The 18340-nt window shown below is 42.9% G+C and overlaps 1 non-coding gene across 1 annotated transcript; it reads left to right on the top strand.

Moving 5' to 3' along the window:
- Positions 1-3441: 3441 nt before the first annotated feature.
- LOC118757744 (U6 spliceosomal RNA) lies at positions 3442-3546 on the top strand. Its single transcript, XR_004995351.2, has one exon. It is a non-coding gene; the product is annotated as a U6 spliceosomal RNA (small nuclear RNA).
- Positions 3547-18340: the final 14794 nt, after the last annotated feature.

Below are 18340 nucleotides of genomic sequence, written 5' to 3'. Positions count from 1 at the left end.
CTTTTAAAAAAGAGAGAAATTTATTTTAAAGAACAGTGTCCCAATTAGTTAACTCCCTTTGTCCACAGCTCAAGATATAAATAGGGACATTGTTAGTTTCTTCCAAACTTGAATTGCCTTTTTGCAGACCTGCCTGATTCAAGTATAAGACCAAAAAGGGGTTAAGAGTTCAATGCATTACAGGTTTTATTTCCAGTTGTGTGACCTAGAGCAGGTAGCCTGGAATCTCTAAGACTCGCTGGCCCAATTTCATACATGAAGAGGCTAATAACTGACTCATAAGCCTTAGCTCTATATTTGAGAGGAAGAGCATAAATTAAGCTCTTAGCGCAGCTTCTGGAACATCATCAATGCCAGGCAACATTTACTGAGGACGTAACATCATCATCATTAGTAACTAACTAATGGACAATAATGGGCAACTAATGCCCAGAAATAGAATTAATCAAGAAACAATAATGTAAAGTTACAGGTTGCTCTGGTTTGGAGAACACTAGCACCATGGCCTCCTTTTTTTTTTTTTTTAATTATTTATTATTTAACTTCATTAATTACATTGTATTATGTGACACAGTTACATAGATACTTGGGTTCTCCCCACCCCTCCCCAAACCCTCCCACCATGCACCATGGTCTCCTTTACCATGATAAACGCACAAAAGGGCACGCAGCCCCATTATTTCTGTTCTCTGGTAGGAGAGGTGAAGACATCTTTCCAAAATAATGCAGCTAAGCGGATCTTCTGCCCCAAATTCAGGAAGCCAACTGATTTCCCACTAAAAGTTGTGAGCTGCCTTCTTTGTAATCCTCCCTGAAAGTCAGCTTTGTAACCACCAGCTCTGAAAGCACACTCAGCAAGGGGCCGCACTCGGAAAAGCTGACAGATTTACACAGGGGACCCTTATACCGGCTGCCAGCACTCTGCCACACTTCCGTGTTAGAGTCGAGACCTGCCTCACATCCTCTAATATCACATCCACTTTGCTACACTTGAAGCCGAGCGCTCTAGGACAAGGTCATGGGACCATATCATCAGAAAACTGATGATGTTTGAGGACGGGTTAAATGGTAATGAAGGGGCATGTCATCTTGCTGGATAATGGATTCTATTTTTAAAGCATTAGAACTGAGCAAACTGAGAGATGAGGAAAAACAGTGAAGAAAAGATTAAAAACTATAAACAGCACAGAGAATCTGAAAGCCAGCAGAGAGCGACCAAGCACGCCACTGCTGCCACCCGCTACTGCTGTTCACGGTTTCATCCTTGGCTTCGCAGCCAGGGTACACCGTCTTCCAAAAAGAGTTAAGCAGAATATGCCACCCTCCTGCCACCATTAAAGTTGGGCAGGCCCATCTTCAGTTCTGCAGGCCTCACTGACTTTAAGTCAAATGTAGAGGAGCCAGCATTATGGAGCTGCACGTAAAACCTCTGCCTGCAATGTCGCCATCCCACACGGGTGGCAGTTCACATCCCAGCTGCTCCACTTTCCATCCAACTTCCTGCTAATACCCTGCTACCCACATCATGGACCACGATGAAGTTCCTGTCTTCAGGCTGGCCAGCACTCGCCATTGCAACCATCTGAAGAGAGAAAGAGTGGATGGACAATTCTCTCTCTCTCTCTCTCTCTCTCTCTCTCTCTCTCTCTCTCTCTCTTTCTCTCTCTCTCTCCCTCTCTCTCCCCCCCCTTCCCTCTCGCTGACTTTCAAATACATGAATAATTTTTTTTTTTTTAAGAATCAAGTCTAGAAGGCTGACTAGGGTCAGAGTAACTATATTGCTCCAAGAAAGAAAGCCACACCACCTCTCTTAGACCCCAAAGCGTCCAGGCCATGCTGCTGTGAAACTGCTAAATGCCACCTGTCTTAATGGGAAGCAAGTAGTCCCATTACTACCAAATGCCCCCAGAAACATAACAAAGGTTTGTCTCAGAGGCAAGGGCAAGGTCCTCTGAGTTCTGCAGCTGCGGGAGCTCTGGCTCAGCCATGGGGTTGTGCTCACTCATCTGCCATCTGGCAAAGTTTTCCTTGACTTCTTGGGGCTAGTTACCAGCAGCAGCCCCTACATGATGTCAGCAAACCAGACCTGAGGACCAGCTCTTTGTTCAGGGTGCTGAGTCACCAGGGCACAAGCCCCGGTGTCAGCCATGTGTGCTCTGCAGGAACTAGGGACAATCTCTGTGTCCAGCAATTCTGGAAATGAAATGTTACTTCTGGTGACCCAAACCCAACTCACATTCGCCTGTGGTATCTTGAGGCCACTACCTACATTCTGCACCAGGTTGATCCACAAGTCCCAGCAATGCTACCACTCACCCTGTAGGACCTGGGTAAGGAGCTCCATGCATCCTGCAACTTTAAGACTGATTACCAGTACCACCTTCCTCAGAGTTGTGGAAATATACCCTACATGCCAGTGCACAATTCCCAACATAACCCTTGTATTCACCTTGTGGAATGCGGACAAATTTCCCTTAATTAACTTGCCCCAGTATTGACAATTAGGCTGCTGATGATATAAAGCCCAGCATTCATCATGCCCACACAATGGGACCTGGAGAATGCCCCACCCACTTCATACACCCCATGGGTATTGCTGTTGGGTCCAGCATCATGCAAATTTGCCTGGTGGGACAAGGGAACCAGCCCTTTTTGTTCCATGGCATCATAAACATGGCTACAGCCATCACAAACCTAGTGTGATCAATGCCCAACTCTCTCCAAGAACTGCTGCAGACTGTACAGCTATGGGGCTTCCAGACACAGCTGAAACTGTAGCTGAAGACCTCACTCAGGCTAACACTATCTGCTTTCTAATATCTGGCAGCTAATATTGAATACAAAGCATATAGAAATGAAATGCTCACTTTGGGATATGATTACTGTTTTTCACCTGTGTTTATGCTCCCCTGGAACTGTGGTCTTCCTGCTTTTTACTTGTTGACTATTGTGATGGGTGATGAATTAAGCCTGCAAATGTAGAGTGTATTAAAATCCTGTCTTTTCAGAAACTGATGGATAGACGGGAGAAAGGAGGTTGATGGAGGAGCAAGAGAGCAAGGGAACTGTGATTATCTTCCTCTGCAATACATAAAATCTGTTCTCTGTATTAATAAAAAGAAATGAAAAACAAAAGAAAGAAAAACAAGGCTCTTAATATCAAATATAAATAATACAATTGGACATACAATTTCACAGTAATAAATTATTAATGTCACCACAAAAAAATCAGAACTGAACCATGCAATGGAGCAAATAGACTTAACAGATATTCATAAAACATTCCACCCAACAGCTATTGAATATACATCCTTCTCATCAGTACATAGGGTATTTCCTAAGACAAGGCAATATATTAGGCTAGAAATCAAGTCTGAATCAATTTAGAAAGATTGAAATTATGACATGTATCTTCTCAGGCCATAAAGAATAAAACTAGAGTGCTCACTTCACCAGCCCAATATTAAAATTGAAACAACACAGAGAGGAATAGCATGTCCCCTGCACAAAGATGACATGCAAATTCATGAAGATTCCCATACATTAAAAAAGAAGAAATAAAACTAGAGGTCAAACAGTAAGGACAGTACAAAATTTACATTGAAACCAAACATGTAAATGAGCAACCAATGGATCCCTGAAGAAATTTCAAAGGAAATTTTAGAATTTCTTGAAACAAATGAAAATGAAGTATGATGAAACCTGTGGAATGACTCTTCTAAGAAATCCTCACCAATGCCTATATCTTGTAGAGTGCTTCCTAGGTTTTCATCTAACAGAATGGTGGGTTCTGGATGCAAATTTACATCCTTCATTCATTTAGAGCTGATTTTTGTGTAGGTGGAAGGTGAGGGTCTTGCTTCTTACTTTTGCAGGCTCTTAGCCAATTGTCCCAACAGCTTTTGTTAAAAAGACTAACCATTTTCCCTAGATTATTTCCAATTCTATTGTCAAAGATTAATTGGCTGTAACATGTGTCGGCTCACTTCTGGGTTTCTGTTCTGTTCCATTGATGCTCTGTTTCTGGACCAGTACCAGACTGTTCTGATGACCAGCACCAGTATGTCTTGAGGTCTGGAATTGTGATTCCTATGGTTTTATTTTTATTCTTCAGGGTAGCTTTAGCTATTCGTGGTCTCTTATGCTTCCAGGTTAATTTTTCTGTTATCTTTCTATTTATAAGAATAATGTTGTTGGGAATTTGATTGATACTGCATCTCTATATTGCTTTCAATAAAATAACATTATGATTACATTGATCCGGCTGCTCCAGAAACACAGTATATTTCTCCATCTTTTAATGTCTTCTATTTATTTAATCCTTTGTAATTTTCATCATAGAGGTCTTGCCATCTTTGGCTAAGTTTATTTCAAAACATGTAAGATTCTTCTCTACTGATTAAGGGAGTCTAAGGCCATGGGGTGCCTGCTGTCTACCGGCTGTACCTCGTCCCAGTGTGGGTATGGTCGAGGAGGGATGGACAGGTCACATCCTTTTTGGTGGGAAGCATGGGTGAAGGCCTGGCATGGTGGCCTGGCGACTGAAGTCCTCACCTTGCACGTGCCGGGATCCTGTGTGGGCCCTGATTCCCAGCCAGCTCTCTGCTTGTGGCCTGGGAAAGCAATAGAGGATGGCACAAAGCCTTGGTACCCTGCACCCATGTGGGAGACCCAAAACAAGCTCCTGGCTCCTAGCTTTGGATCAGTGCTCAGCTCCGGCTGTTGTGGCCATTTAGGGAGTGAACCCACAACACATGGAAGATCTTCCTTTCTGTGTATCTGACTTTCCAAAAATAAAAAATAAAATAAGGGTGACTATACTTTACAAGTTCTTTCTCAGCCATAAAAGTCACCAAAAGCACAGGCAGTAAAGGCCAACATCTGTACAGCAAAGGAAATGATCACAAAGTGAAGAAGCAACCAACAGAATGGGAGAAAATCATTGCACACTGCACAACCAATAGAGAACTAATATCCAAGATTTACAAAGAGCTTCAGAAACTCAACAACAGCAAAATAAACAACCCTGTGAAGAAATGGGTGAAAGAAATGAGCAGGCATTTTTCAAAAGAACAAATTCAGATGACTAACAGACATATGAAAAAATATTCAGGCTCCCTAAGCAGTCAGAGAAATTCAGCTAACTATGGTAAGATTGGCCTACATTCAGAAATAAGGTGTGGAGATGGGGAGAAAGGTACCCTATACTGTTGGGTGCTTACTCCACTGTTGGTAGGAATGGAGGCTAGTACAACCAACATGGAAGTCAGGGTGGAGAGTGCTAAGACAACTAAAAATCAATCTACCATATGACCCAGCAACCCCACTCCTGGGAAAATATCCAAAGGAAATGAAACCTGTACATGAGAATGTGACCTCCAATCCTATATTTACAGCAGCACAAGCTACAATAGTGAAAACGTAGAAACAACACAGATGCCCATTAAAAGAGGAATGGATAAGGAAACTGTGCTGCATTTACCCTAGGGAACACTACTCAGCCATTAAAAAGAATGAAATTCTACCATTTGCAACAAAATGGTCCCAATTAAAGACCATTATGTTCAGTGAAATAAGCCAATCCCAAAAGGACAGGTATCATATGTTCTCTCTGCTATATGGCAGCTTTCATGAAAAGTACATTATCAATAGATATACAGATAGACATGTATATCCACATATTAATCTAGAGGAGCTGTATAGTGGAGACTAGCAAACCACAAAGTGAAGGTACACTGCATTATGCATCTACATTCCTGAATAAAAGATGGACTCCCAATGACACTGGTAACTCTATCTCAACAAAGGAGGCTAGACCTTCTGTCATCACCCGCAGCTTCAATGTCAGGATACACTTAAAGAGCAGAATGATGGACTTGTGACTATTGCTGAAGGGTTATACTATTGTAATACTGAGGGGGGAGAGAGAATGGGAAGGATGGTTGGAAAATCCCAGAGCCTATGGAAATGCATCATGAAAAAAAATTTTTTTAAATCTTGAATCTATCAGATACAGCAAAGGTACTATTAAGAGTGAATTTCATAGTAATAAGAGCCCACATTTAAAATATAGTCCTCATGAAGCAATCAAAAATATGTATCTCAAAGATTTAAAAACAGAAACAATTCGAATGCAAAATTAGAAGGGGATAAAAACATAACTAGAATATGAACAGAATTTCAACTGTTGAAATGAAAAACTGGTATTCTGAGAGTAAAGTAGGTGAACCTTTAACCAGGCTAACAAAGAAAAAACTCCAAATTAGAGATGAAAAAGTGTACATTACACCAAATACCACTGAAATCATGCATCATCAGGAAATACTATAAACAACTATATGCTAACAAACCTAGAAAAAATGGATAAATTCTTGGATTCAAATAACCCATTAATTAAATAAAGAACATAAAAGAAATCTAAGCAGACCTGTAACAAGTAAAGAGATTGATGTAATAATTAAAAGTCTCCCATCAAAGAGAGGTCCAGACCTGCTTGTTTTACAGCTAGATTCCACAAGACATTTAAAGAGGCACTAGCTCCAATATTTTTCAGGCCATCCTGAAATATTAAAAAGGACAGATCTATGCCAAAGCATTTTTAATAGAGTCAACATTAGTTTGATACCAAATCAAACAAAGCACAAACCAAAAACCAGAGACCAATATACTTAATGAATATAGATGCAAAAATTCTTCAGGAAATATTAGCAAACCAAATCCAACACTACATCAAAAGGATCACAGATCACAGCCAAGTGGGATTTGCCTCAAGGATGCAAAAGTAGTTCAACATTTGCAAATCAAAAAACATCATAAGTCATATCAACAGAGTGAAGAACAAAAACATGCAACCCAAGAAAGCATTTGATAAGATTCAATATCTTCCAGTGATTAAAAACACTCAATAAATTAGTATATAATGACTATATCTAAAAAACAATAAATGACAAACCAACAACCAATGTCATATTGAATGGCCCCTCAGTTCCGGAACAAGATGTTCGCTTTCACAACTCTTAACATAGTATTGGAAGTATTAGCAAGAGCTATTAAAGAAGAAAAAGGAAAAAGAAAAAAAGAAGAGAAAAAAGAAAAGAAAGAAGGAAAGGAAGAAAGAAAGAAATGGCCTCAAAATTGGAAAGGATGTCAAAAGACCCATGTTTGCAGAGGGCATGATGTTCTACATGGATAAACCTAAATCTACAAGCAGAAAGCAGTTAGAATTGATAAACCAATTGTCTAAAGTTTCAGGCTAGAAAATCAACATATAACCAGAAAGCAGTTTACATACTAATAATCACCTAGCTAAAAAGAAATTACATTCACAATAACCACAAAAGTATCAACTATTTAGAAACAAATTTTACTAAAGAAATAAAATATCGCTACAATAAAATTATAAAATATTGATGCACTAAATCAGGGTGCAAATAAGTAGAAAGATACTCCTGCTCATGGATTGGAAGAATTAATGTCATTAAAATGTCCTTACTAACTAAGGCAATCTTCAGTCAATGCAGTCCCTATCAAAACACCAGCGATAGTCTCTTTATTTTATTTTTGATAATGTTTACATAGTTGATTAGAGTGGGAAGGGGCAAGGATTAGAGAAAAGTGGGTGAGACCATTGTTTCCGAATTTTCTTTTTCTTCTTCCTGTATCTGCGGGAAGGAGGAGATAAGAGGAGAAGGTGTACCCAGCCTTCAAACTGCTTCAGCACCCGGGAGTGGGGAACAGCCACTCCCTAATGTGGAGCATGTTCCAAGAGTTCTGCTCAAGTGGTTTTGATAGTTATGAAATACCGATGATCTCATCACTCCAAGGTTGATGAAATCCTTCCAAGGTCCACTGGCTGACATAGTCCACCTTAGTTTCCAGCCACCCGATATTTGCTGTCAACACCTGGCTAGGGTAGTTGGCCAATTTGTACTGCTCTCCCTCCTTCCTCTGCTATGGTACCAGATGGTCTCTGCAGACACCAATGGACTGCCACATCATTCATGTGTGTCTGGGTATGCCATCCACTACTCCGTCTGAGGAGGTCCAGTTCCATGGCCAAACCACATTCCATGACCAAACCACAGCTCCTGCAATTCTCCCCATGGTTGGAGTTCTGAATCCAGAGGTTCAGTAGGGGGGATCTCCATAGAAACCTCATCTAAGATGATCACATATTTGACTCGTGTGTGCTTGCCAGTGTGGGGTCCGGCTTCTCTCCATCGCCCACATCAGCCTGCACCCACACTGGTAGTTGCAATTGCTGAGTCGATTCTGTCTCCAGCACCACCTCTTATGTAAACCAATGGATGCTGCAGCCCAACCCAAACCTGCCCACCACACACTCAGCCCTCATCTACACCAGCAGGAGCTGAAGCCTAATCAGAGTGACCCCCAATAACTCCCACTAGGCCTGCCCCCCAGGCCCTGGCTCTTGTGCTTGCCAGTTTGTGTAGGCGACTGATCAGTTTGTCCCAAATCCCATTCAGCTCTCCGACACAACAATGGACATTGCAGCCTAGCTCAACCCAACCAACCCCACTAATCCAGCCCATACTCATGCTAATGGGTGCCATTGCCTGTCTAGCCAGCCCTGCCTCCAGACCTGGTTCTCACGCTCACCAGTAGGAGTTGCAGCCCATTAGATAAGTGTCCACAATTTCCCTGCTGGGCCTGTTCCCAGTCCTGGATCTTGCACTCTGCAGGTGGTTCTGCAGTCTAACTTGACAGGAATTGCCCTCAGTTCTAGCACTTGCCAGCTGATGCTGCAGCAAAGCCAACCAGCCTGTACTTACTGTGACTCATGCATGTACTAGTAGGTACAGCAAACTAGCCCAGCCTGGCTCTCCCCTAACCCAGTTCACATGCAGGCCAACAGGTGTTGTAGCCCTGCCCAGCCTGGTCTACCACTGGTCCCAGGGCTTATAATCATCCATCAGGGCAGTGGCTCAACTGGGGAGACGTTATAGCCCCCTTATGGGTTTATACTCTTCCCCAGGTCTCATGTGTCCTGGTGGGTGCTGTGACCCAGTCTGGCATGGCCTGCCTCGCCTTGGCATTTGCCAGTGGGTGATGTAACCTGACCCAGCCTGGTCTTCCCCAAGATTCCAACTCATGTTGGTGGGTGCTGCCACCTAGCCCAGTCCAGCCAGCTTCCAGTGCAGCCCTAATGTGAATTGGCTGGGGTTGCTGCCAGACCAGGCCTGCCCTGCACCCTGTCCTGATTCTCACATCTGCCAGGAGATGTTATGAACCGGCCCAGCTTGTCCTGCCCCCAGATCTGACCCTACATGTGCTGATAGGAACCATAACATGGCCTGGTCTGGGCTGCTCCCAACCTCAGTTCTTGTGCTCACCTGCAGGAATTGCGTCCTGACAAAGGAGTTCCTCAAGCTTCTCTATCAGGCCTCCTCCCAGTGGCAGATCTCATGCACACTGGTGGGTCCTTGGCCCAGACTGATTTAGTCCACTTTTTGTCCTGGCAGGAAGAGTGGTCTTCCCAACCAGTCCACATCCATTCCGGTTCTTACTATTGGGTGCAATAGCCCAGGCCACATCTAGGCCACACCTAGACACAACTCTTGTGTGTTTCAGCAGGTGCTAATAAACTTTATCCCAATCCTTCCTATACCCACCCTGGCTCTCATGAGCACCAGTAGGTGCTGGAGTCTAGCCCAGTTTGGTGTACCCAAGACCCAGTTCTTATCCATGCTGAGGTACACTGCAGTCATGTCCAGCCCAGGGCTCTGCCCCCATTCCGGCTCTTGTGCTGACCAATGGGAACCACAATCCAGCCAGGGAGTTCCTTTAGCCCTCCCCCGACCCCCCACCCACCCAACTAGCCCTGTTCCCTGCCACAGATCTTGCACGTTTCACTGGTTTCTCTGACCCAGTTCGGTATAGCCTGTCCACCATCTTGGCCTTGCCATCTGAAGTTGCAGCCTGGCCTGGTCCAGCGCATCCCCAGTCCCAACACTCATTATCAGTGCTGCAGCCTAGCCCTCCCCAGTCCAATCCCATCCCTGGCTCATGCAAACTGTTATCACAGGATTCCATGGTCATGCTTAGGTCATTACATCACCACTCCCAGCTCTTAAGCTAACAAGCAAAAATTGCAGTTCCACAGGGGTAAGCCTATATATTCCCGACAGAATCTACCCCCAGACCTGGTTCTCTCACATACTGGTTAGTGTCATGGCCCAACCTAACATTACCCGTCCTCTGTTCTGACTCTCATTGGCAATTACTATGATCTAGCTCTGCCAGGTAGGCCCCAGTCCTACCTTTAGTGTGCACAAGTGAGTGGTGGTTGGCTATGATACATGCTAACTAGCCCAGCTCAGGTCTCCTGTGTGAGCTGGTGCATTGATCTGACCCCTGAAGGTCTTCTAGCATCTCCCCTCCTAACTCCAGAGGTGGGGGTTCCAGCATGGCCCAGGTTGCCTGGTTTAGGTCCATGAGCCCACGTAGGAGAACTGGTCCTCCTCAGTGTAGAGGATGGAGTGCTGGATGGCAGACCATGATGCACATGGAGGACATGGTAGCTCATTAGGGCCTGCAGAGGACATCTGGTACCATTGCAGAGAATGGAGAACAGAACATATGGACAATTACCCCAGCCAAAGGATGACAGCATATATCTGGCCAATGGAGACTATACAGTCAATGGTGTCAGCCAATGAACACTGGAAGGGATTTCTCATCCACAGATTGGCAAGATCAATAGCATTTTGAAATTATTACATCCATCTGGACAGAACCTTTGGAACATGTGCCATTGTGACCCTGGGTTGATATCAGGTGGCCTTTCCCCATCCTCGGGTACTAGGATAGTGGGGAGGTTGAGTATAGCCTATCCCCTTATCTCTCTCCCCGCCCCCTGGAACTGGGAAGAAGATATAGAAAGCCTGGAAACAATGATCAAGTGCCCGCATCCCATATGGGTACCAGTTCATAACTAGGCTGCTACACTTCCCATCCAGATCTCTGATAGTGGCCTGAGAAAGCAGCAGAGGACGGTCCAAAGCCTTGGGGTCCTGCACCCACATGGGAGACTAGGAAGAAGCTCCTGGCTCCCAGCTTCAGATTGGCTCAATTTCAGCCATTGCTGCCACTTGGGGAGTAAACCAGTAGACAGAAGATCTTTCTCTGTCCCTCCTACTCTCCATAAACCTGTCTTCCCAAGAAAAATAATTTTTTAAAGCATAACTTCAGGGTCCAGCACAGTAGCTTAGTGGCTAAAGTCCTCACCTTGTACGCAACAGGATACCATGCGGAAGCCAGTTCATTTCCTGGCTGCTTCACTTCCCTTCTGGCTCCCTGCCTGTGGCCTGGTCAAGCAGTTGAGGATGGCCCAAAGCCTTAGGACCCTGCACCTCTTTGGGAGACCTAGAAGAAGCTTCTGGCTCCTGGCTTCAAATTAGCTCAGCTCCAGCCATTGAGGCCACTTGGGGAGTGAACCAGTAGACAGAAAATCCTTTTCTCTGTTTCGCCTTCTCTCTGTAAATCTGACTTTCCAATAAAAATAAATAAATACATCTTTTTAAAAAAATAATAAAAAATAAACAGCATAATTTCAGTATCATCATGCTATGTTCAGTGCCTTAAGCCTGACATTCAAAACTCCCCATAACTCAATCACAAATCAACTTTCTCTCGCTTCTACTGCACCACCCACAAAGCAGCCAGAAGTCCCTCCCAGTAAGCTCCCGTTTAAATAGCAGAACAGTGTTTCCAAAAGTCCTCTAGCATTTTTCACTCATCTGCTTGGCCCCTAAAAAAAAAAAAATGTGATTAAGTTTGAAAAATATTGTTGAATTTCTTCCACCCTTTAAGAAGTCACAATGTACCTTGTGCATCAACCCTACAACAGAGGCCTCGAACCCCATTCCCTCCCTGAGGCCACCTGCAGTGGCTTCAGTCCTCAGAACCCTACATGGGTGACTGAAACTACGCATAGTCCTGAACACTACGTTTATTCCTTTCTCCTAATAAATACATACCTACGATAAAATCGAATTGATAAGGCAGGCATAATAAAATACAGGCACTCCAATATAACATAATAAAAGTTACTTAAGACTTACGAATCATATTTCTGAAACTTACCATTTTTTTAACCATGGTTAACCTTAGGTAACAAACCACAGAGGAAAAAAAATGCAGTTAGGAAGGAACCGTTGTATATTTAGTATTTCTAACTTGAACCACAAAGGCTCTTTAAGCAGAATATCTGAAGGAATACTATTCCTTGAAATACTTTTTGAGAAATACTTGCACAGTGAGCAAGAGAAATTCCCTTACTTTTTCTGGCCTACTCTCTAAAGTGGCCAATCCCTAAACCTCATAGGCTCGTTGTGAGAATGCTGGTTGGCACAGTAGAGGGCACATAAGCTCAATCAATGTCAGCTTGAAAATGTTTTGGAGAAATGTTACATGCAATTTAGTGCACCAATCCTTAGTAAACAACTCAACAGGGACCAGCGCTGGTCCCATATGGGCACCACTTCATGTCCTGGTTCCCCCACTTCCAATCAAGCCTGGGAAAAAAACATCAGAAGATGGCCCAAGAGCTTGGGTCCCTGCCACCCACCTGGGAGATTTGGAAGAAGCTCCTGACACCTGGCTTCAGTCTGGCCCAACATTGTCATTGCAGCCATCTGGAAAGTGAAGCAGCAAATGCAAGGTCTCTCTCTCTCTCTCTCTCTCTCTCTCTCTCTCTCTCTCTCTCTCTAACTCTGAATTTCAAAATACATGAATAAGTCTTTAACATCAAACAAATCTATTTGTATATGTATGTATATGCAACTATATATACATACACACATACCCTTGTAACTACCATTCCAAGGAATAGAATCTCTCCAGTCCAGCAGAAATCTCTCCCCAGCCTCTTTCATTGGGTAACCCCAAGTGTTACCACTGTCATATAAATTGTTTGCCTGTTTTTTGTAATTTTTTCCTATTTGTGAGGCAGAGACACAGATAGAGAGAGCTCCTGTGTGCTATGTTACCCCCCAAATGCCCACAACCGCTAGAGCCGGAAATTCAGTACAAGCCTCCCACATGGTTGGCTCAGGCCAGTCGGGTGAGCCATCGCCTACTGCCTCCCAGGGAGTTAGCAGGAAGCCGGAATCTGGAGCTGGGACTTGAGCCAAGGTCCTCCAACGAAGAGCACAGGAATCTCAACCAGTGTCTTAACTGCTAGCCCAAATGCCCCCCGGTTTGCCTAATTTTAACTTCCTATAAATGGAATCATATAAATTCTGATCTTTGGTATACCTGGCTTCTTTCACTCAACAATTTGAGAAATTCATCCATACTGCTTGATTTAATAGTTCAGTCTGCCAATTATACTACAATGATATACACAATTATGTAGAACTGTACACAAAATACACACAAATATGGGTCTGGCATGGTAACCTAGTGGCTAAAGTGTTCTCCTTGCATGTTCCAGGATCCAATATGGGCGCTTGTTCATGTTCTGGCTGCTCCACTTTCCCATCCAGCTCCCTGCTTGCGGCCTGAGAAAGCAGTCAAGGACGGCCCAAAGTCTTGGGATCCTGCACCTGCATGGGAGAGCTAGAAGAAGCTCCTGGCTTCAGATCGGCCCAGTTCTGGCCATTGCAGCCACTTGGGGAGTGAATCAGCAGACAGAAGACCTTTCTGTTTGTGTCTCCTTCTCTCCGTATAGCTGTCTTTCCAACAAAAACAAATAAATCTTTAAAATATCTATGTACATAAATTTGTACCCATTCTGCTCTGAGGACATTTATGTTGCAGAATAATCAAGTACAATGTTGCTAGAAACACATTTTTTGAAGTGTAATTTCTGAGTCACGGGTGGGCGTATGTTTAGTGGAGAGCCAATGATTCCTACCAATACCTAGAATGATCCTCCCTTAAAGACACACTCCAGTCACTGCCAACCCTTCCTCAGCCACTGTAACCTGAGAAATCTTCCTGCTTGCCCAGGACAGGAGGGTTTCCTGGACATGCTGCCTTCAGTGTTAACATGAATAAAAGACCAGGAGAACCAGGGTGGGTTCACTCTACCACCCAGGCCACAGGGCTCTCTTCCTCTCTACAGCTTCATCGCTTATCTGACACCTGATGTAAGATGCATGGACCCTTTCTGTAGCTGTCCTCCACCTTGAAACAGGAGGTTCTTTTCAAGCAGCATGATCTTGTACATCTTTTACTTAACCATAAAGCACAGGAGAACACCTTAAATATGTATTCTCCAAGGATGTCACTGTCAAATACCCCAGCATTGCTAGAGGGGGATTTGATTAAGACTCAGCCGTTAAACAATCCAGCTGAAGTTATCCTAACTATATATCAAAGCTGTATTATTTTCATTTTGTAAACAACAAAAAAATTCATAAACAGGTTATTCACATGTTCAAGGTCACCTGCTTAAAAGGCGGTAGAAATTAGAAAAAAAATATATTTTTTTTATTTTTTATTTTTTATTTTTTATTCATCCTGAATATCTAGAGCAACAATTGTGAGAAAGTTCGAGGCTTGATAATAATCAGACATCATCATTTCCTGCAGAACACAGAAAGTGGTGCTAAGAAATAATTCAGGGTAAAACCCTTATTTCTCCAGACAGTATTAAGGCACTCCTCCTACTGCAAACCCCTCTTTACATCAGCGATTAGCACCAACAATACATCAGGAACCCATGCGTGGTTTCAAAAACTGTGCCTGGGCTGACTCCAAAGCAGAATCTTGGGTTGGGAAGGGGACGAGAACTAAGGCCAAGTGCATCCGTGGATTTCCAGTATTCAGTGCTGGAAAACATTGTCTGCTGTTCTAACCCAGTATGGCTTTTTATAACTCATGCAAAAGGAGAATAAAGCGACAAAAATAAGGGCCCCATAAGGGTGGTCTTTAGATCAAATGAGCGACTCGCCCAATCCCACAAGTGATGAACTTCAATAATTCTGTTCTAGGAAAATTATCCTTAGATTCGGGAAGAAAAACTGCTGGGTAAACAAGATATTCATACATTTCCAAGATTCTAAAATAGAATCTTTTGAGAGCCTTCTACACTCCTGCCATTTCCCACAGGCACTATTTCTTCACAAATTAGATGTGGAAAGGACTCAAGCTCTTCTCAAGCCTCCGCAGTGTAACAAATGTTATAGAAAAATACCTGGAGACCGACATTCAAATTTGGGGGAAAATAACTCAGCTTCGTATTGTCAATATTTGCTTTAATGTCCTCAGATCTTTCCCATAGACATTATGCAGCTAATTTCACCATATAAACCCTTGTCTCGCATTGCGAAGTCCTCTCAGCTTCCTATCCAAACAAGCTTTTAGGGAACAGAGTTCTTCACGGTCCCAGCGTAACAGCATCGAGCAAGGCAGTAATTGCATTCCACAGATCCTGGTGGAAGCCTCCCTGTCAATTGCTGAATAGTCAATTACATTCCGGATATACTTGTACACTGATTTTAAAAAAGAATTACAGCCACCAATTCTGCGTTCCCAATTAAAGGACAACATCTATGTAATATAGCATTACAGTGACTTGGCTTAATAAAGTGATTATTTAAAAAAAAAAAAAAAAAAAAAACAGAAAATTGGATTCACAGGAAAACTCTGGACCAAGAAAATGTGACTTTCCAAACACAATGAGTAGGAAATCTTATTAGCCTTTATAAACCCATAATATTGAAAGACCCTGGGGAGCTCTGCAAGCTCTAACCTAATATCAATCCTACATTGAAAAGCCAAAATGTTAATTTCCTCCAGCACTGGAGAGGATTTGTCTCACTAGCAAATTTTAGATATAAACACGAAGTTGAAAATAATTCTCCAATGACGCTGAGCGTTTTACCAATGACAACAGGTTTGAAATGCATTTTAGAAGTGATGACAGGGAATTAAATAGATTTCTAGCACTGTAAAGCTTAATATGACTTCAGAAAGTGTTAAACGGTCTGCTCATCTCCCGGGCAGCTCCTCTGGTAACTTGAGAGCACTGAAGGAAAGCTAAGCACTTTGGTAAGGCACCAGTAGCTGCATCGACAGTGATATGCCTAACACCTTCGCAAAGGTTCTTAGAGATATAAAATAAAAGAGTATGTGAGTTCCTGACAGCCTTGATGGGAAATATCACCTGCTATCATCTGAGAAGCTGCCTCTAGCTTCAGGGCCAATTATAAATTGGTGTTACCTGATTTTGCAAGAACATTCATTGCAACTACAATGTATCATGCTTCACACACACACACACACACACACACACAATGCAAAGATTCTAATTCGTTTTTAATTGCTTGCTAATTGTTCTGGTTCTATTCATAATGGCCTTTAAAGAGCTGTTACATATTAAGATCACTACCAGTATTTCAATGGAAAAGTCACCAGCTCACCTGCTCTGAAAGTAGCACAAGCTGAATTCTAGAAGCATAGCACATACATAGCATGCTCACTCGTGCTTCTTTTTTTAATATTTATTTTCATTGGAAAGTCAGATATACAGAGCTGAGGAGACAGAGAGGAAGATCTTCCGTCTGTTCATCCACTCCCCAAAAGGGTGCAACAGCCAGAGCTGAGGTCCAATCCAAAGCCGAGAGCAAGGAGCTTCTTCTGGGTCTCTCACGCGGTGCAGGGTCCCAAAGCCTTGGGCCATGTTCAGGCTGCTCTCCCAGGCCACAAAGAGGGAGCTGGCTGGTAGGCAGGGGCCTATATGGGATCCTGCACACGCAAGGCAAGGACTTCAGCCTCTGGGCTACCACTCAGGGCCCTCACTCATGCTGCCTAGCAAAGCAGGATGTGATCTGCCTATCCCTGTTTGATCATACCTACACTGAGATGAGGTGCAGCCAGTAGATAACAGACACCCCATGACAGCAGGCAAGCAGGGGTTAATTGACCAAGTGGACAGCGGCGCCCCACCCTTCCTACCTCCTCCCAACCCAGTCAAGTTAATTGAATGCGCTGAAAGGAGCTCCTTGGTAGGTTCTTTGACTTTGTAGTGAAAATAAATAAATGAATAAATGAATATATGAAATATATATAAATGTAAATGAAAATAAATAAATCTTTTAAAAAATTGATATACCTTAGCTGATAGTATATGGAGTTATAGAGAGAGCCCTGTAGAGGTATGAATTGTCATTTGAGATCCAGACACTCACGTGGGAAAGGACAGTCTTCCACATTTTTTTTCTCCCTCCCTCCTTTCCTCCCTTCTTCTCTCACACTCCAGTTTTCCCTTTATTTGCCTTAGCAAGTGTTCTGTCCTTTCTGTGACCTTGAATTTATGGTAGCAAAATTCTATATCTTGATTTTTTTCTTTCTTTATTTAGAAGCATCTTCCTGGGCAGATGTTTAGCATAATGTTTAAGACTCTGCATCGCTTCTCAGTGTACCGGGGCTTGATATCCAGCTGTGGCTCCTGCAAATGTAGATTCTGTGAGGCAGCAGGTGGTGATGATGGGGTGATGGTAGAGATGCAGATTGAGTTCCCAAATTTCACCTGTGACCCCAATCCAGTCCTGGCCATTGTGGGGATCTGGGAGGTGAACTCACGGATGCGAGGGAGCTCACTCCTCTCCTCTGCCTCTCAAATGAATATATATATATATATGTTTTAAATAGGTATCTTTCTTCCTCAGGCGCCCAGAGTTTTGTTGGAGTTGTAGGAGGATGGTGTAATACCTACTTTGTAGACTTGGTTTTCTGGAAAGAGACTGAAGGAAGTTATATATACAACACTGATGAGCACCTGGGAGTAAACACACTTACATTTATAATTCAATTTGCTATTTATGTTTTAAGAAAAAATATTTCACAGGCTTTTGTGGATCAATTTGTTGATTAATGCTTGATGTAAGTTTTAGGCACAGCATTTAATTTCACAGCATTTTATAGTGCTCTGTGATTGAAAAAAAAATCTATTCGAATAAGTACATTTAAGAAATTCCCATGTTAAAGCGAACATTCTCTCTTTTCAGTTTTTGCTATTAATGGAAAATGATGTCTTTCACAGCAAGACAAAAGGCAGAGTATGATGCTCTGAGAGTTGCTGATGCTATTTTCCCTTAAATGTTGTGGAAACTATGTTTGGAACACAGATCCATGTTATTTTTTTTAAATGTTTATTTATTTGAAAGGCTGAGTTGCAGAAAAAAGAGAAAAAGAGAAAGGTATTCCATTCATTTATTTTTTTTTAAAGATTTATTTATTTATATTACAAAATCAGATATACAGAGAGGAGGAGAGACAGACAGTAAGATCTTCCATCCAATGATTCACTCCCCAAGTGAGCTGCAATGGCCGGTGCTGCGCTGATCTGAAGCCCAGAACCAGGAACCTC

This window comes from Ochotona princeps, chromosome 16, assembly GCF_030435755.1.
Source record: "Ochotona princeps isolate mOchPri1 chromosome 16, mOchPri1.hap1, whole genome shotgun sequence".
Taxonomy (NCBI): Eukaryota; Metazoa; Chordata; class Mammalia; order Lagomorpha; family Ochotonidae; genus Ochotona; species Ochotona princeps.
This window is presented reverse-complemented; position numbering and strand designations above follow the sequence as displayed.